Below are 21,204 nucleotides of genomic sequence, written 5' to 3'. Positions count from 1 at the left end.
ATAACATTATAGAAGATTTTAATATACTGATACTTTGAGGGGTTCAGGACTATGGCTTATTAGGAATGAAATTTATGAAACAGTCACGTTAAATGGTCAGCCATCTTACACTCCCACTCCCAGTAGCTTTAAAGATTTACAATGCAGGGAGAAAATTAGACCAATCTAGTATCTTGCCACAGTATTTTTTTTTTTTTTTGCAGTATGGGACTTTAGCCATCACAGGTCAAAATGCCATCTTGGAAATAAATGGACCTTGAGTGTGTTTTAGAGGAAGGCATTGAGTTAAATACGCATCTCCATTCCAATTAGTCTGTATGAGCCATTTAAAGAATAAAAGAGATGAGCACATTTATTTTTGGTTCCACAAAATTCTGCTTTGTGACTTGTCTCAAGATTTGCATATTTTTATAGAGCATGTTAGGCAAAGAAAGCACTGTGCTATGGGCCGTGGGAATAATGGTGACTAAGACAGCGTCCCGCCTTCAAAGAAGGTGTTATCCTTTTGAATATAAGCTCCCAAGGGCAGGAGTCTATTTGATTCATTGAGAGCCTATAATACACCCTCAATAAATAGTTGTGAAATCAATGAATAAACGGTGGGGTGGAGTGGGCGGTAGGAGGTGTGGACACTAATGTATACAAATGCCAGCAGCTACATTGGAAAAAGGTGGGTACTTTGGACTAAATGTTTGTATCACCTCAAAATTCATGTGTTAAAGGCTAATCCCCAATGTGATGGCATTGGGAGGTGAGGCTTTTGTGAGGTAATGAGGTCAGGAAGGTAGAGCACTCGGGAATGGAATTAATGCCCTTATATAAAGAAGAAAAAACACAGGCTCTTTCTCTCTGTTCTCTGCTATATGAAGATACAATGAGAAGACAGCCACTTGCAAACCAAGAAGTGGGCTGGGCTCTTACCAGACATCAGATCTATCCATGCCTTACTCTTGGACTTCCCAGCCTCCAGAACTGTGAGAAAAAGATGTTTGTTGTTTAAGCCAACCATTCTATAGACATTTTTTACAGCAGCCCAAGCTAAGACGGAGAAGGCTGTGCTAAGTATGAACTAAATATGCCAGTGGTCAGCCACATATTCTCAATGAAGCTACTGCTGCTGGGAAAACTCATACACTGGGGCAAGTTTTTCATGAAAATCCTTGAGGCAATAGTCTAGGAGTTTCCTTCACTACACACATATTCAGAATTTGCTTTCTGAATGGCATTTGCTGGGTGCCTGATGAATTCAGAGAAATGTAATGAAGAGAGATGCTGTTCCCACCAGGAGTTTTCAGGCTCTGAGCAAAGGTGAGGCAGGCTCAGAACTACTGAAATGGATGTGCATATGGTTTGTGTGTACAGAGGAACATGATAGCTGTGAGCACTAGAGTTGCAGTAAAACATCTGAGTCTGAATTTTGAAACACAAACAAAAAAGGAAAGAGTATCATGACATGAACGTGTCATAACCCTGAAGACACAGATGACATGTGAACTTGGCTCACTCATTCTGTTCCAGCCACTTTAGACTCTGCATTTTCCCCAGCATAACAAGCATCCTTCCTCAGGGCCTTTGCACTTGCTGTTCACTCTGCTTGATGCACTTTCTCCCCAAATATCTGCAGGGCTCCTTCTCCTACCTCTGTTGGGCCTTTCTTCTAATGTTACCTTCCCAGAGAGGCTTCCCTAGTTACTTTGTTTGATATCACAACTTTCACACTCACCCCTTGTTTGCTTTCTTTTTCTCAATAGCACTTTTCACCATCTGTAGTACCATATGTTTTACTTATTTGCTTATTTATTTTTTTAGTCTTCTTTGCTAAAAATATAATCTCCATGAAGGCAGGGTTTTTGTCTGTTTCTTCACCTAGTAGCACCTAGACCTGTGCCTAGCCTATAACAGGCACTGGCCAAATTTTTTTTTTTTTTTTTTTTTTTTTGAGGCGGAGTCTCGCTCTGTCGCCCAGGCTGGAGTGCAGTGGCGCGATTTCGGCTCACTGCAAGCTCCGCCTCCCGGGTTCCCGCCATTCTCCTGCCTCAGCCTCCCGAGTAGCTGGGGCTACAGGCGCCGCCACCATGCCCGGCTAATTTTTTTGTATTTTTAGTGGAGACGGGGTTTCATTGTGTTAGCCAGGATGGTCTCGATCTCCTGACCTCGTGATCCGCCCGTCTCGGCCTCCCAAAGTGCTGGGATTACAGGCTTGAGCCACCGCACCCGGCCCCAAATATTTTTGGAATGAGTTAATAAATAGAACTTGGATCCGGAAAAGTACATTTTATAGGTCTACATGCCAAACCCTGACAAATGTGTTTATAAAAACCCATCATGGACATGCAGATGAATGCATTTATAGAGGTGCAGAGGTCAGAAAGAATATCCATTTCCCTGGCCTAATGTTGTCATGCAGAGGGATTTCTGCCAGGGTAACCCACCTTTTCCCTATGCCTTACTCCTGCAGGCTAATTTGGTTTGAGTTTGGTTGGCATTTCTGAGCACGTTCACTGCCTTTTCGGACTCCTTTGTCTTTGGAGGATGCCACAGGACGTGGGGGCTCTGATTCTCTTGTTCCTGAAATGGAGTAGACCTTTGCTGTCCAGCTCTGTTGGTGACTGGGTGAGTGTTTCATTGATGAGTGAAGTATTAGGGAGATTTCTGGGCCTCTAATCAAAAGCCACATTCTCTTACCATCTGTCTGACTCTTGCATCTGTTTTTCCATTGATTCCAAATTCAGAAGATGATAAAAAGGGATGTTATATATTGACTAGTTAACAGCTCCAACAGGAGGATATCCATCAAGATGGAAAGATTACACCTAGGGAAGTGGTTCACATGGTAGCCCAAGACATTGCAGAGGGAAGAGTCTGGGAGGGCACAATTGAACCGCAAGACTTGGCTCTGCCTTTTGTGACATTTGTTTTGCTTTGCAATTTCAACGGTATTTTACATGAGCTGGATTTAATATAAATAATGAAAATGTAACACTACCTACCATGTACTGAAACGCAGTAATTTTACCAGTGCAATAGGTACTGATGCCCCTACCTGTCTTATGGTGAAGAGTTAGCACAGTGGGCCCAAGGAAAGCTTCCAAGATTCGTTGACACTCACCAATTTCAAACAATGTGGCAGAACTCTAGCTGACTGATAAATAAGAGCAGAAGAGACAGCACTATGGTGCACAGGAGTTTGGCATGAGGCAAGGCTTTGGGGAGATTGAGATTTTAATCCACAGAGTCAAAAGCTGCAGCTGCTGCTCCAAATCTTGCTTTGGTAATAGTTGCACAGATAAGCAGCTGATTGGGTCCAGACAACTCTGGGCTGGCTCCATCTTACATGACTGCCACAAACAGCCACAGGAGCGTGACAAATCACAACACTAGCATTGCACCCCAAAATACGTTTGTACCCTAAGGCACAAGAACTGGTTTGACTTACAAAACTGATCTTAGAGTTGGGATCAAAGCTTTTCTACCACTCTGAGTTCATGATCAACTACACTCTTTTTCCTTCCTAATCACCATCTGCTACCCTGCCAAGGCCAATTTTTGTTCAACTATCACCACAAGATTCTATCCATGGCACCCTACCTAGAGCCTTCTACCCTCTTACAAAGCCAAAGCTATAGAGCACCATGATTATAACACAAGTTAATGATTTTCCGAAGTTGTCATAACAAAAAAATATAACATTGCTTTCCCCAGTAGGATTTAAATCAGTGCTTTCCAACAGAAATATAATTCAAGACACATGTATAATTTAAAATTTTCTAGGAATTACATTGAAAAAGTAAAAATAAGCAAATAAAATTAATTTGATAATATATTTTATTGAACATAGTATATGCAAAATATTATTTCAACATAAAATCAATGTAAAAATATTTTTATTTATTTATCTATTTATTTATTGAGACAGAGTCTTGCTCTGTTACCCAGGCTGGAGTGTAGTGGCACAATCTTGGCTCACCACAACCTCTGCCTCTCAGCTTCAAGCGATTCTCTTGCCTCAGCCTCACAACTAGCTGGGAATACAGGCACTCATCACCAAGCCCACCTCATTTTTTTGTATTTTTAGTAGAGATAGGGTTTCATCATGTTGACCAGGCTAGTCTCGAACTCCTGACCTCAGGCAATCCACCCGCCTTGGCCTCCCAAAGTGCTGGGATTATGGGTGTGAGCCACTGCACCTGGCCAATGTAAAAATTGTTAATGAGCTATTCACATCTTCAGAAACTGGGCTGTATCTTATACCACTTCTCAATTTGAGTGAGCCACATTTCTATTGCTCAGTAGCACAGATGGCTAGAGGCTACTGCATTGGACAGGGCAGATTGAGGTGTTACCTCACATTTTTGGGGGGACTTGGGAATGATGGGCACTCTTGAATTGAGTGAGAGATGCTTAAGGTTATGAGAGGGGAGGTTGATAAAGCAGGAATGGAAATGCTTGAGGATCAACATAATGAAATGAGATCTATCTTTTATTTTATTTGCTTTTAAGGAATTCCATATCATGTTTGTTGCCAAAGGTTATCTGACATTAGGCAAAGTAATATGTTGAGCCTCAGTTTTATCATGTATTATATGGGAACAATAATAATGTAAAACAATAATATGATAAAAATAATCATGATATGTAGCTCACTGTATTGTAATGAAAAAAACATGGGAAAGTGAAACACTCCACACTTTAATAATTTATTTTGTGACAATTTGACTGTTTTATTTATTTATTTATTTTTATTTTTTTAAATTGTATACATTTAGGAGGTACAAGTGCAATTGCCATACAAGAATATATTGTTAGCCAGGCCCGGTAATCCCAGCACTATGGGAAGCTGAGGCCAGCAGATCACCTGAGATGAGGAGCTCAAAACCAAACTGGCCAACATGGTGAAATCCCATGTCTCCTAAAAATACAAAAATTACTTGGGCATGGTAGTGGGTGCCTGTAATCCCAGCTACTCAAGAGGCTGAGGCAGGAGAATCACTTGAACTCAAGAGGCAGAGGTTGCAGTGAGCCGAGATCGTGCCACTGCACTCCAGCCTGGGCAATAGAGCAAGACTCCGTCTCAAAAAAAAAAAAAAAAAAGATATATTGTTTAGTACTGAAGTCTAGGTTTCAATGTCACTATCACCCCAATAGTGTACTTTGTACCAATTAAGTAATATCTCATTGCTCATGCCCATCCTACCTTACTTCATATTCTTAAAAAGTAGCTCTATTGATGTGTATAAATGTCAAATATATTTGACATTCAATAAACTGCACATATTTAAGTGTACAGTTTAATACACTTTGATATATACATATGCCCATGAATAAGAAAATGCACATATCACCCCAAAAGCTTCCTCATGCCCCTATGTTATCTCTCCTTCCCAATCCTTCCTTCCACTTTCCTTGCCTCCCATCTCAATCCCCAGGCAACCAACAGTCTGCTTTTTGCCACCATGAATAGTTGGGATTTTTTTTGGAATTTTATACACATGGAATCATACAGTGTATACTTTTTGTTTTATTCTTTTGGTCTGGCTTTTTAAATGCAAAATAATTATTTTATGATTCATCCATGTTGTTTCAGGTATCCATAGTCCATTCCTTTTTATTGCTGAGTAGTATTTTCTGTATTAGTCCATTCTCACACTGCTATAAAGAACTAAATGACACTGGGTAATTTTTAAAGAAAAGAGGTTTAATTGACTCACAGTTCCACATGGCTGCGAGGCCTCCGGAAACTTACGGTTATGGCAGAAGGCAAAGGGGAAGCAAGTACCTTCTTCACATGGTCAGCAGGAGAGAGAGAGCAAAGGGGGAAGTATTACACACTTCTAAACAACTAGATCTCATGAGAACTATCACAAGAACAGCAAGGTGAGAAATCTGCCCCATGATCCAGTCACCTCCCACCAGGTCTCTCCTACAACATTTCGAATTAAAATTCGACATGAGATTTGGGTGGGGATACAGAGTCAAACCGTAGCATATTTCATTGTATGTATGCCACAATTTGTTTATCCATTCACTTGTTAATGGTCATTTGGGTTGTTTCCAGTTTGAGGCTATTATTTATTTACTTATTCAGGCTGTCACTCAGGCTGGAGAGCAGTGTCATGATCATAGCTCACAGCAGCCTGGGCTCAAGTAATCCTCTAGTCTCAGCCTCCCAAGCACATACCCCTGCATCCAGCTAATTTTTAATTTTTTTGTAGAGACGAGGGTCTCACTGTGTTGCCCAGACTGGTCTTGAACTCCTATTCTCAAGTGAGCCTCCCGCCTTGGTCTTCCAATGTGCTGGGATTACAAACATAAGCACCACACCCAGTGTGGGACTATTACAAATAAAGCTGCTGTGAACATTTGTACACAAGTCTTTGTATGAATATATGCCTTCTTTTCACTTAGTTACATATTTAGGAGTGGAATGAGTGGTTTATATGGTTAGGTGTGTGTCTTAAGAAATTGCCTCACTGTTTTCCAAAGCGGTTGTACCATTTTAAATTCCCACTGGTAGTGTAAGTAGTGTATAAGAGTTCTAATTCTTACACATCCCTGACAGCATAAGATATGGATGATAGTTTTAATTTTAGCAGTTGTAATAGGTGTGTAGTAGTGTTTCACTGTGGTTTTAATTTGCATGTCCTCATTGACTAATATTGTTGGATCTTTTCATATGATTATTTAGCCTCAGTATATTTTCTTTGGCGAAAGTCTGTTCAAATTATTTTCTCTTTTGAAATTGGGTTCTTAAAATTTTTTTTGAGTTTTAAAAGTACAGTATATATTCTGGACACAGTTATTTTATAATACATACAATCTGGATGGATTTTCTAGCAGTCTGTGATTTATCTTTTTATTCTGTTAACCATGTTCTTGAACAGCAGATTCTAATTTTGATGAAGTCCATTGTACTAATTTGTTCTTTTTTGGATCATGCTTTTGGTATTGTATCCAATAAATCTTTGCCCAATCAAAGGTCACAGAGATGTTCTCCTAGATATTTTGTAGATTTAGCTTTTCCACTTAAGTCTGTGACCCAATCTGAGTTAATTTTTATATATGTTCCAAAGTGTGAATCAAAATTATTATTATTATTATTTTGCTTAAGGATATCCATCATTGGTGGAAAAAGTGAGTTTTCTTTATGTGTATATGTATTTCTGGACTCCCAACTCTGTTCTTTTGATCTGTTTGTCTGCATTGTGGTCAATACCTCAGTGACTTGATAGTAAATTAGAAATATTTTGTCAATTTCTATATAGCCTTCTAAGATTTTCACTAGGAGTATGTTGAATGTATAGATTAATGTGGGGAGGATTGACATGTTAACAGTATGGGTCTTTGATGAATGAACAGGCTATATTTCTTCATTTAATTAGATCTTTAATTTTTCTTAGCAATGTTTTCTAGTTTTCAGTGTACAACACTTGCACATTTTTGTTAGATATATCTATACATATAGACTTTATTAAATTTAAATTTCTAATTGTTCTTAGTATATAGAAATGTAACCAATTTTTGCATAAGTTATTTTGTATCCTGAAACCTGGCTAAACTCAAACTTACTTATTTTTTTTTTAAGATTCCACCAGATTTGCTACATAGGTGATTATGTTTTTAGAACAAAGCAGTTCTACTCCTTCATTTCCATTCTTATTATTATTATTATTATTATACTTTAAGTTCTAGGGTACATGTGCATAACGTGCAGGTTTGTTACATATGTATACTTGTGCCATGTTGATGTGCTGCACCCATCAACTCGTCAGCACCCATCAACTCGTCCTTTACATCAGGTGTAACTCCCAATGCAATCCCTCCCCCTTCTCCCTCCCCATGATAGGCCCCGGTGTGTGATGTTCCCCTTCCCGAGTCCAAGTGATCTCATTGTTCAGTCCCACCTATGAGTGAGAACACGTGGTGTTTGGTTTTCTGTTCTTGCGATAGTTTGCTGAGAATGATGGTTTCCAGCTGCATCCATGTCCCTACAAAGGACACAAACTCATCCTTTTTCATGGCTGCATAGTATTCCATGGTGCATATGTGCCACATTTTCTTAATCCAGTCTGTCACTGATGGACATTTGGGTTGATTCCAAGTCTTTGCTATTGTGAATAGTGCCGCAATAAACATACGTGTGCATGTGTCTTTATAGCAGCATGATTTATAATCCTTTGGGTATATACCCAGTAATGGGATGGCTGGGTCATATGGTACTTCTAGTTCTAGATCCTTGAGGAATCGCCATACTGTTTTCCATAATGGTTGAACTAGTTTACAATCCCACCAACAGTGTAAAAGTGTTCCTATTTCTCCACATCCTCTCCAGCACCTGTTGTTTCCTGACTTTTTAATGATTGCCATTCTAACTGGTGTGACATGGTATCTCATTGTGGTTTTGATTTGCATTTCTCTGATGGCCAGTGATGATGAGCATTTTTTCATGTGTCTATTGGCTGTATGAATGTCTTCTTTTGAGAAATGTCTGTTCATATCCTTTGCCCACTTTTTGATGGGGTTGTTTTTTTCTTGTAAATTTGTTTGAGTTCTTTGTAGTTTCTGGATATTAGCTCTTTGTCAGATGAGTAGATTGCAAAAATTTTCTCCTATTCTGTAGGTTGCCTGTTCACTCTGATGGTAGTTTCTTTTGCTGTGCAGAAGCTCTTTAGTTTAATGAGATCCCATTTGTCAATTTTGGCTTTTGTTGCCGTTGCTTTTGGTGTTTTAGACATGAAGTCCTTGCCCATGCCTATGTCCTGAATGGTATTACCTAGGTTTTCTTCTAGGGTTTTTATGGTATTAGGTCTAACATTTAAGTCTCTAATCCATCTTGAATTAATTTTCATATAAGGAGTAAGGAAAGGATCCAGTTTTAGCTTTCTACTCATGGCTAGCCAATTTTCCCAGCACCATTTATTAAATAGGGAATCCTTTCCCCATTTCTTGTTTTTCTCAGGTTTGTCAAAGATCAGATGGCTTTACATGTGTGGTATTATTTCTGAGGACTCTGTTCTGTTCCATTGGTCTATATCTCTGTTTTAGTACCAGTACCATGCTGTTTTGGTTACTGTAGCCTTGTAGTATAGTTTGAAGTCAGGTAGCGTGATGCCTCCAGCTTTGTTCTTTTGACTTAGGATTGTCTTGGCAATGCGGGCTTTTTTTTGGTTCCATGTGAACTTTAAAGCGTTTTTTCCAATTCTGTGAAGAAAGTCATTGGTAGCTTGATGGGGATGGCATTGAATCTATAAATTACCTTGGGCAGTATGGCCATTTTCACAATATTGATTCTTCCTATCCATGAGCATGGTATGTTCTTCCATTTGTTTGTGTCCTCTTTTATTTCACTGAGCAGTGGTTTGTAGTTCTCCTTGAAGAGGTCCTTTACATCCCTTGTAAGTTGGATTCCTAGGTATTTTATTCTCTTTGAAGCAATTGTGAATGGAAGTTCATTCATGATTTGGCTCTCTGTTTGTCTGTTACTGGTGTATAAGAATGCTTGTGATTTTTGCACATTAATTTTGTATCCTGAGACTTTGCTGAAGTTTCTTATCAGCTTAAGGAGATTTTGGGCTGAGACAATGGGGTTTTCTAAATATACAATCATGTCATCTGCAAACAGAGACAATTTGACTTCTTCTTTTCCTAACTGAATACCCTTTATTTCTTTCTCTTGCCCGATTGCCCTAGCCAGAACTTCCAACACTATGTTGAATAGGAGTGGTGAGAGAGGGTATCCCAGTCTTGTGCAAGTTTTCAAAGGGAATTTTTCCAGTTTTTGCCCATTCAGTATGATATTGGCTGTGGGTTTGTCATAAATAGCTCTTATTATTTTGAGATACGTTCCATCAATACCAAATTTATTGAGCGTTTTTAGCATGAAGGGCTGTTGAATTTTGTTGAAGGCCTTTTCTGCATCTATTGAGATAATCATGTGGTTCTTGTCTTTGGTTCTGTTTATATGCTGGATTACGTTTATTGATTTGCATATGTTGAACCATCCTTGCATCCCAGGGATGAAGCCCACTTGATCATGGTGGATAAGCTTTTTGATGTGCTGCTGGATCTGGTTTGCCAGTATTTTATTGAGGATTTTTGCATTGATGTTCATCAGGGATATTGGTCTAAAATTCTCTTTTTTTGTTGTGTCTCTGCCAGCTTTGGTATCAGGATGATGTTGGCTTCATTAAATGAGTTAGGGAGGATCCCCTCTTTTCTATTGATTGGAATAGTTTCAGAGGGAATGGTACCAGCTCCTCCTTGCACCTCTGGTAGAATTCAGCTGTGAATCCATCTGGTCCTGGACTTTTTTTGGTTGGTAGGCTATTAATTATTGCCTCAATTTCAGAGCCTGCTATTGGTCTATTCAGGGATTCAGCTTCTTCCTGGTTTAGTCTTGGGGAGTGTAAGTGTCCAGGAAATAATCCATTTCTTCTAGGTTTTCTAGTTTATTTGCATAGAGGTGTTTATAGTATTCTCTGATGGTAGTTTGTATTTCTGTGGGGTCAGTGGTGATATCCCCTTTATCATTTTTTATTGCATCTGTTTGATTCTTCTCTCTTTTCTTCTTTATTAGTCTTGCTAGCGGTCTATCAATTTTGTTGATCTTTTCAAAAAACCAACTCCTGGATTCATTGATTTTTTGGAGGGTTTTTTGTGTCTCTATCCCCTTCAGTTCTGCTCTGATCTTAGTTATTTCTTGCCTTCTGCTAGCTTTTGAATGTGTTTGCTCTTGCTTCTCTAGTTCTTATAATTGCGATGTTAGAGTGTCAATTTTAGATCTTTCCAGCTTTCTCTTGTGGGCATTTAGTGCTATAAATTTCCCTCTACACACTGCTTTAAATGTGTTCCAGAGATTCTGGTATGTTGTATCTTTGTTCTCATTGGTTTCAAATAACATCTTTATTTCTGCCTTCATTTCGTTATGTACCCAGTAGTCATTCAGGAGCAGGTTATTCAGTTTCCATGTAGTTGAGTGGTTTTGATTGAGTTTCTTAGTTCTGAGTTCTAGTTTGATTGCACTGTGGTCTGAGAGACAGTTTGTTATAATTTCTGTTCTTGTACATTTGCCGAGGAGTGCTTTACTTCCAATTATGTGGTCAATTTTGGAATAAGTGTGATGTGGTGCTGAGTAGAATGTATATTCTGTTGATTTGGGGTGGAGAGTTCTGTAGATGTCTATTAGGTCTGCTTGCTGCAGAGATGAGTTCAATTCCTGGATATCCTTGTTAACTTTCTGTCTCATTGATCTGTCTAATGTTGACAGTGGAGTGTTGAAGTCTCCCATTATTATTGTATGGGAGTCTAAGTCTCTTTGTGAGTCTCTAAGGACTTGCTTTATGAATCTGGGTGCTCCTGTATTGGGTGCATATATATTTAGGATAGTTAGCTCTTCCTGTTGAATTGATCCCTTTACCATTATTTAATGGCCTTCTTTGTCTCTTTTGATCTTTGATGGTTTAAAGTCTGTTTTATCAGAGACTAGTATTGCAACCCTTGCTTTTTTTTGTTCTCCATTTGCTTGGTAGATCTTCCTCCATCCCTTTATTTTGAGCCTATGTATGTCTCCGCATCTGAGATGGGTCTCCTGAATACAGCAAACTGATGGGTCTTGACTCTTTATCCAGTTTGCCAGTCTGTGTCTTTTAATTGGAGCATTTAGTCCATTTACATTTAAGGTTAATATTGTTATGTGTGAACTTGATCCTGCCATTATGATATTAACTGGTTATTTTGCTCGTTAGTTGATGCAGTTTCTTCCTAGCCTCAATGGTCTTTACATTTTGGCATGTTTTTGCAATGGCTGGTACCGGTTCTTCCTTTCCATGTTTAGTGCTTCCTTCAGGGTCTCTTGTAAGGCCGGCCTGGTCGTGACAAAATCTCTAAGCATTTGCTTATGTGTAAAGGATTTTATTTCTCCTTCACTTATGAAAGTTAGTTTGGCTGGATATGATATTCTGGGTTTAAAATTCTTTTCTTTAAGAATGTTGAATATTGGCCCTCACTCTCTTCTGGCTTGTAGAGTTTCTGCCAAGAGATCTGCTGTTAGTCTGATGGGCTTCCCTTTGTGGGTAACCCGACCTTTCTCTCTGGCTGCCCTTAAGATTTTTTCCTTCATTTCAACTTTGGTGAATCTGGCAATTATGTGTGTTGGAGTTGCTCTTCTCGAGGAGTATCTTTGTGGCGTTCTCTGTATTTCCTGAATTTGAATGTTGGCCTGCCCTACTAGGTTGGGGAAGTTCTCCTGGATGATATCCTGAAGAGTGTTTTCCAACTTGGTTCCGTTTTCCCCCTAACTTTCAGGCACCCCAATCAGACGTAGATTTGGTCTTTTTACATAATCCCATACTTCTTGCAGGCTTTGTTCATTTCTTTTTCTTCTTTTTTCTTTAGATTTCTCTTCTCACTTCATTTCATTCATTTGATCCTCAATTGCTGATACTCTTTCTTCCAGTTGATCGAGTCGGTTACTGAAGCTTGTGCATTTGTCACGTATTTCTCGTGTCATGGTTTTCATCTCTGTCAGTTCGTTTATGGCCTTCTCTGCATTAATTATTCTAGTTATCAATTCTTCCACTCTTTTTTCAAGATTTTTAGTTTCTTTCTGCTGGGTACGTAGTTCCTCCTTTAGTTCTGAGAAGTTTGATGGCACTGAAGACTTCTTCTCTCATCTTGTCAATGTCATTCTCCGTCCAGCTTTGATCCGTTCCTGGCGATGAGCTGCGTTCCTTTGCAGGGGGAGATGCGCTCTTATTTTTTGAATTTCCAGCTTTTCTGCCCTGCTTTTTCCCCATCTTTCTGGTTTTATCTGCCTCTGGTCTTTGATGATGGTGACGTACTGATGGGGTTTTGGTGTGGGTGTCCTTCCTGTTTGTTAGTTTTCCTTCTAACAGTCAGGACCCTCATCTTTAGGTTTGTTGGAGATTGCTTGAGGTCCACTCCAGACCCTGTTTGCCTGGGTATCAGCAGCAGAGGCTGCAGAAGATAGAATATTGCTGAACAGCGAGTGTACCTGTCTGATTCTTGCTTTGGAAGCTTCCTCTCAGGGGTGTACTCCACCGTGTGAGGTGTGGGGTGTTGGTCTGCCCCTAGTGGGGGATGTCTCCCAGTTAGGCTACTCAGGGGTCAGGGACCCACTTGAGCAGGCAGTCTGTCTGTTCTCAGATCTCAACCTCCGTGTTGGGAGATCCACTGCTCTCTTCAAAGCTGTCAGACAGAGTCATTTGTGTCTGCAGAGGTTTCAGCTGCTTTTTTGTTGTTGTTATTGTTTAGCTGTGCCCTGTCCCCAGAGGTGGAGTCTACAAAGACAGGCAGGAGTCCTTGAGCTGCTGTGAGCTCCACCCAGTTTGAGTTTCCCAGCGACTTTGTTTACCTACTTAAGCCTCAGCAATGGCAGGTGCCCCTCCCCCAGCCTCGCTGCTGCCTTGCCTCGAGATCACAGACTGCTGTGCTAGCAATGAGGGAGGCTCCGTGGGCGTGGGACCCTCCCGGCCAGGTGTGGGATATAATCTCCTGGTGTGCCCGTGTGCTAAGATCCTTGGTAAAGCGCAGTATTGGGGTGGGAGTTACCCGATTTTCCAGGTGTTGTGTGTCTCAGTTCCCCTGGCTAGGAAAAGGGATTCCCTTCCCCCTTGCGCTTCCCAGGTGAGGCGATGCCTCGCCCTGCTTCAGCTCTCGCTGGACGGGCTGCAGCAGCTGACCAGCACTGATTGTCCCACACTCCCTAGTGAGGTGAACCCAGTACCTCAGTTGAACATGCAGAAATCACCTGTCTTCTGTGTCACTTGCGCTGGGAGTTGGAGTCTGGAGCTGTTCCTATTCGGCCATCTTGCTCCACCCTACCTATCTCATTTCCATTCTGGATGCCTTTTTTTTCCTTTCCTTGCCTTCTTACATTGGCTATAACCTTAAATGCAATGTTGAATAAAAATATCAAGACCATCTTTACCTCCTTCCTGATTTTAGAGGGAAAGCATTCAGTCCTTCACTATTAAGTATGATGTTAGCTGTAGACTTTTCCGTGAATACCTTTTATCAGATTGTGGAAGTCTTCTTCTATTTTTAGTTTGCTGGGAGTTTAAGTTAGGAAAAGACGTTGGAATTGTCAACATCAAATGCATTTTCTTTAAAATTTTGGTTTTAATATGGTGAATTATGTTGACTGATTTTCAAATGATAAACCAGCCTTGAATTCCTGGAATTAACTCCACTGGATCATGATATATTGTCCATTTTATGTAATGTTGAATTTGATATGCTAAAATTTTGTTTAGAATTTCTATATCTGTGTTCATGAAGCATATTGGTCTTTAGTTTTTTTTTGTTGTTGTTGTGTTAAGAAAACTTCACATAAAACCTACCCTCTTAAATAAGTTTTTAAGTGCACATAGACTATTGTAAACTATAAACCCAAGGTTGTACAACAGATCTCTAGAATGTGTTCATCTTGCATAGCTGAAACTTTGTACCCACTCAGCATCAATTCCCCATTTCTTTCCTTCCCAGACTCTGGCAACCATCATTCTACTCTCTGCTTCTATGAATGTAACCATTTTAGATACTTTATATAAGTTGAGTCATGAAGTATGTGTCCTTCTGTGACTAGCTTATTTCACTTAGCATAACGTCCTCCAGGTTCATCCATGTGGTCACACATGACATGATTTTTTTTAAGGTTGAATATTATTCCATGGTGTGTATACCACATTATCTGTTCATCCATTGATGGAGATTAAGGTTGTTTTGATGTGTCGGCTAATGTGAATAATGCTGCAATAAACATAGGAGATTGAATATCAATTTGAGATTCTGATTTCAATTCTTTGGGATATATACCAGAAGTGGGATTACTGGATCATATGGTGGTTCTATTTTTAATTCTTTAAGGAGTCTATATACTGCTTTCCATAGCAGCTGCACCAGTTTACAATCCCACCAACAGTGCACAAGGGTTCCAATTTCTTCACATCCTCACCAACGTTTATCTTTTCTTTTTTTAATAATTGCCATCCTAACAGGTGTGAGGTGATATCTCATTTGCATTCTCTAGACGACTAGTCACGTTGAGCATCTTTCATATGCCTGTTGTCCATTTATATGTCTCTTTTTGAGAAATGTCTATCCAGTCTTTTGTCCATTAAATGTACTTTTTCTTGCTATTGTGTTGCAGGAGTTCCCTGTATACTTTTTATATTAACCTTCTATCAGATATATGGTTTGCAGACATTTTATATCATTTGGTAGGTTGCTTTTCCATTTTGTTATTTTCTTAGCTGTGCAGAAACTTTTTAGTTTTATGTAGTTCTACCTGTCTATTTTTGCTTTTGCTGCTTGTGTTTTGCTGTCATATCTAACAAATCATTGCTAAGACCAATATTACGAAGTTTTCCCCCAACGTTTTCTTCTAGGCATTTTACAGTTTATGAATTTGTAAAATTTTAGGGGCTGAAAAATTACATTTAAATCTTAAATCAATTTTAATTGATTTTCCTGTGTAAGGTAATGGTCCAAAGTCATTCTTTTGCATGTGTATATGCAGTTTTCCCAACATCATTTGTTGAAGAGATTGACCTTTCCCCACTGTGCTTTGTTGGCACCCTTGTTAAAGATCAGTTGACTGTATATGCATACCTTTATTTCCAGGCTTTCTGTTATATTGATCTATAGATCTTTTTTATACCAGTACCATACTGTTTTAATTACTGTTGCTGGGCATCCTTTCTTAGTCCTAATCTTAGAGGAAAAGCTTTCAGTTATTCACCATTGAGTACAATGTTAGCTGTGGGCTTGTCATTTATGGCCTTTATTATGTTTTGGCAAATTCCCTCTACATTAGCTTTTTGAGAGTATAATTATTTAGTTATAGTATTCATTATATTACAAAAGTTTTGAATTTCATCAAATACTTTTTCTGCATCTATTGAAATGATCACATGATTTTAAAATTCATCATTCTGTTAGTGTGATCTATGACATTAATTGATTTGCATATGTTGAGCCATCCTTGCATCCCAAGGATAAATCTCATTTGGTCTTAGTGTGTGATCCTTACATTTCTAAGAATCTACCCATTTCTTAAAGATTATCCAATTTGTTGATATATACTTGTTAATAACTATCTTTTATGATTCTTCCTATCTCTTTGTATCAGTTGTAATGTCTCCTCTTTAATTTCTGACATTATTTGAGATTCCTCTGTTTTTGCTAGTCTATCTAAGGGTTTGTCAATTTTATCTTGTTAAAACATCAACTCAATTTCATTGGTATTTTTCTACAATTTTTCTTTTTCTTTTTTTCCTTTTTTTTTTTTTTTGTTTGTTTTCTTGAGGCAGGGTCTCTCTCTCTCTTTTTTTTTTTTTTTTTTTTTTTTTTTTTTTTTTTTTTTAGAAAAAAACGCAGAGCTTTATTATTTTCAACACTAATGGCAGCGGTCTTCATAGGACAGGAGAATGAGTTCTGTCAATGGATAGGCAGCCCCTACTTGACGGCAATGAGCGAGTTCCGCAGGACCACGACGACCGAGTCCTGGCGCAGGAACATCTTGGAGATGTAGCGGTCTTTGTTGACTGGCTTGGATTTCTTCTTTCCCTTGCCGCTCTTAGGGACTTCAGTCCACATCTCCTTCACGTTCTCCAGCACCATGTTGCAGTGCCTATCGAAGGCCTTCACCCGGCCCAGGAGTTTCTGATTGTTGCGACAGTTGATGAGCACTTGGGTGTTATTCTTGACTGACTGCGTGAGCACAGAGAGTGGACCCGTGTGAAATTCCTCCTCCTCTCGCTTCTGCAGCTCCTCTGGGGTCATCTCACTCTTGGGCTTGTTGAGGAGGCTCATGATGGTCACTAAGCTCTCCGTTCACTCCCGTTTCCTCCGCGTTGCTGCTGCCTGAGGAGCGGGCAAGGTCTCTCTCTCTGATCCAGGCTGGAGTGCAGTGGCACGAGCACAGCTCATTGCAGCCTTGACATCCCAGGCTGAAGTGATCTTCCCACCTCAGCCTCATAACTAGCCGGGATCACAGGCAGATGACATCATGCCTGGCTAATTACATTTTTTTTTTTTTTTTTTTGTAGAAACAGAGTCTTGCCATGTTGCCCAGGCTGGTCTCAGACTCGTGAGCTCAGGTTATCCTCCTGCCTCAACTTCCCAAAGTGCTGAGTTTACAGGTGTGAGTTGCCTTGCCTGACCTCTATTCTTTATTGTGTTCAATTCTGGTCTAATCTTTAAGGTTTTCTTCCTTCTGCTAACTTTGAGTTTAGTTTGTTCTTTTTTTCTTGTAATGTCTTTGTCTGGCTTTGGTATCAGAGCAGTGCTGGATTCATGGAACGTGATGAAGGTTATTCCTTCCTATAGAATTTAAATGTTTTGTAGAATTCACTAGCAAAACTATCTGGACCTGTGGTCCTGTGGTTCTGGATTTTTTGTTTTGGGTTGTTTTATGTTTGTTTGTGTGTTTTGGTGGTGAGGTTAGGAAGGTTTTAAAGTACAAATTCTCTTTCTTTAATATGTACAGGGATATTCAGATCATCTTATCTATTTCTTCTTAGGAAGCATTGGTCATTTGTAACTTTTGAGAAATCCTAACCCATTTCCTCTAACTTGCCAGAATTATTGGCATAAAACTGCTAATAATATTAGCTTATTTTCCTTTTGATATTTGTGGAATATGTAGTGCTGTCATTCTCTTATTCCTGATACTGGTAATTTGTGCCTTTTACTCTTTCTTTGTATGCTTTATTTTGGATAGTTTCTATTGCAGTACATTCAAGGTCATAAATCTTTTCTCTTTTCTTTTACTATGTCTAATCTACCATTAATTTCAGACATTGTTGTTTTCAGCTCTAGTAGTTTGATTTGGTTCTTTGAAAATATATACATATCCCTTCTATGTGTTTGTCTAACTTTTAGAAGAAACGGGATATAGCTTTAAAAAAGTGTTTTAATGTCCTTGTATTATAATTCTATCATCTATGTCACTTCTGAATCAGTTTCAATTACTTAATTTTTTTCATTCCTAATTATTTGTTATATTTTCTTGCTTTTTGACATACCCAGTCATGTTTGTTTCAATTTCAGGCATCTTGAATTTTACTTAGCTGGGTGCTGGATGTTTTTGTATACCTATAGACCTTCGTAAGCTTTTTTTCCTTCCCTGGGGTATGGTTACATCATTTGGAAACAGTTTGATCCTGGAGGACTCATATGGTTAGGCTTCGTGTCCCCACCTGAATCTCATCTTGAATTGTAATTCCCATAATCCCCACGTGCCAAGGGAGAGACCAGGTTAAAGCAATTGAACTGTGGGGTGGTTTCCTCCACGCTGTTCTCATGACAGTGAGTGAGTTCTCATGAGATCTAATCATTTTATAAATGTTTGGTAGTTCTTCCTGCATTCCTTCTTCTTCCTGCCACCTTATGACGAAGGTGCTTTGCTTCCCCTTCACCTTCCACCATGATTGTAAGTTTCCTGAGGCCTCGCCAGCCATGCTGAACTGTGAGTCAATTAAACCTCTTTCCTTTATAAGTCACTTTTAGAAGTTCTTTATAGCAGTGCGAAATTCTCTAATATAAGGACTTAACTTTTAAAATTTGTTAAGTGGGACCAAATCTGTGCTTAATTGAGAGCTAATTTCTGGTCTTGTGAGAATACCGACTAATGTTCCTTCTAATCCTTTCAAATGGTTCATTCCTGGGCCATAGGTTGTTTCATTACATGTGCTTCTCAGTACTTTGCTAAATATTCAAGAGTGTTCTACGGTAGTTCTCTGTAGTCCTTTTGGTCTAATTCTCTGTTCTGTGAACTCAGGTGGCTTTGGTCTTCCCAACTTTCAACTCTGTCTCAACTCAGAGAGCCTCCTGAGTTCTGCTTAGGTTTTACCTTCCTGCACTGCAGACCTGAAACTCTCTTAAGCTATTAGGCTGGGCAATCATAGGACTCACCTTGCTTGTTTCTTATCTTTTAACGATCAGTATTCTTTGTTGTCCATTGCCCAGCAAAGTGAAACTATGATCTCACGTGTTTTGTCCAGTTTTTTGTTTGTTTGTTTGTTTTTTGTTGTTGTTCTTATAGGTGGCTGGGTAAATCCAGCCCATACCCTTCCATCTTGGTTGGGAACAGGGGTTCTCCTTCCTTCTTGCAACAAACATTTATGTACCAAACAATGTGATTTTCCTTAGAACATTATAATATCACTTTTGCAGTGGTTGAAAGAAAAATATTATTGTTGATAGAGTGGGCCAATAGTATGCACAATCAGCTATTGTGATCTGGTAGTAATACCAAAAATCCTTTTAAAAATAAAGAAATCAGAGCTTAGTTATCTATAATGTTGATTCTAAAAGGTTATGACTCTTCATGGAACATAACCCAGGCTCCATCTTACATTTCTTCATATACTAGCTGTGGGACAGTGTGTTACACTAGCTGTGGGACACAGGTCTCCAGGCCTTCATTTTTTCATCTAGAAAATGGGGATAATTACAGCAACTCCTCCTAGGGTTCATAGGAATAAATGAAATAGTATCCGCAGTACTATTAGATTCAGGCCTAATGCAGAGTAAGTGCTCAAAAAGATTAGAAAATATTTAACATATCTTTTTCTTTTTAAGTAATAAAAAGTTACCTTCTTTAAACTTATGGGGTACTGCCTGCTATATGGGGTACTGCCTGATACACACACACACACACACACACACACACACACAATTATTGAATGTCCAAAATGGTCTACATTCACTTTATCTTTAGCCCTCACCCTTCAAGATTACACACACACACACACACACGCACACACACACACCCTCTTCTTTTCTTTTATGTAGACTTAAGAGTAACTGTGGCCGGGCGCGGTAGACCACGCCTGTAATCCCAGCACTTTGGGAGGCCAAGGCGAGCAGATCAGGATGTCAGGCGATCAAGACCATCCTGGCTAACATGGTGAAACCCTGTCTCTACTAAAATATAAAAAATTAGCTGGGTGTGGTGGTGCATGCCTGTGGTCCCAGCTACTCAGGAGGCTGAGGCAGGAGAATTGCTTGAACCCAAGAGGCAGAGGCTGCAGTGAGCTGAGATCACACCACTGCACTCCAGCCTGGCAACAGAGCGAGACTCAATTAAAAAAAAAAAAATGAGTAACTGCTTTGTTTAGTTTATCATAATAGTGATATTTTAGTTGTAGGCATCCAATTTCAGAGTTGGACATGTACTTAGTGACCATCTTATCTAATTACTGCTTTGAATGAAATTGCAATTTGGAGAAAGCAAGTGACCCGCCCAAAGTTATAGAGTTGGTTGCTGATGAAAGTGGGTATCCAAATTTTCCATCCAGGTGCTCTTTCCACAAAACAGTGTTACCTCTCTTTCTCATTCTCTAGGCCTCTTTCAGCTCTGGCAAATACTTTGATTGACCAATAGGAATTTCACAGAATATCATACGTGCATTTATACGAGAGTTCTGTACCAGATTTAAAAACTTATTTCTCCTGTGTGTGTGTGTGTGTGTGTGTGTGTGTGTGTGTGTGTGTGTGTGTTGTGGAGATGGTGGGAGTGGGGGAAATGGGAAAATCTAACCAGATGCAATGTGAACCAAATTAGTTGTTACAAAAGAAGACCATAGACTGGCAGACATAAAAGATTCCCGAGTCCATCTCACTCATTTTTTAGCTAATAAAATTGTGAATTTGGAATTTGAGTAAGCTAAATTTTGGTCTGAAATACTTTCCATTAAACACACTGTCTTTTGTTTTTAAATAGTGTGTAACTTCTTCTCGGATAGTTAACATGGATGATTATAATAATGTGTGGTCACTATGTCAAAATTTCTTTAATTTCTTAAAAGAAATTCTTTGAGAAGTTTAGATCGCCACATAATTTTAAATATTAACACTATTAGTTATTTATACTTTTTTCCCCTTTACATTTAACATACATCAAGAACAACAAAAATAGTTCTTAAGCTTAAGTATTGTGATCGTAGTGTCTACAGAAATAATAAACAATGTATCTAGAATTAGATTTTGGCTTTAAGATATGTTTGTAAATAAGACACATTTTTAAAAATTTATATATGTTTTTACCACATTCAAATCATCTTGCAATAGAAGTATGAATTTTATTACATCACAAATGAATACGATGTGAATGCAAAATTGGATGCTGTTTAATCTTAGACAGTCTGGTTTTTAGAATAATTATGTGACTGAAATTCCATG

General features: G+C 39.0%; 1 pseudogene; it reads right to left on the bottom strand.

The window, feature by feature from the left end:
- Nucleotides 1-16,273: 16,273 nt before the first annotated feature.
- Nucleotides 16,274-16,876, bottom strand: LOC102122732 (small nuclear ribonucleoprotein Sm D2 pseudogene; annotated as a pseudogene).
- Nucleotides 16,877-21,204: the final 4,328 nt, after the last annotated feature.

Source organism: Macaca fascicularis, chromosome 18 (genome assembly GCF_037993035.2).
Source record: "Macaca fascicularis isolate 582-1 chromosome 18, T2T-MFA8v1.1".
Taxonomy (NCBI): Eukaryota; Metazoa; Chordata; class Mammalia; order Primates; family Cercopithecidae; genus Macaca; species Macaca fascicularis.
The sequence above is the reverse complement of the archived record's forward strand: the minus strand, read 5'-3'. Positions and strand labels throughout refer to the sequence as shown.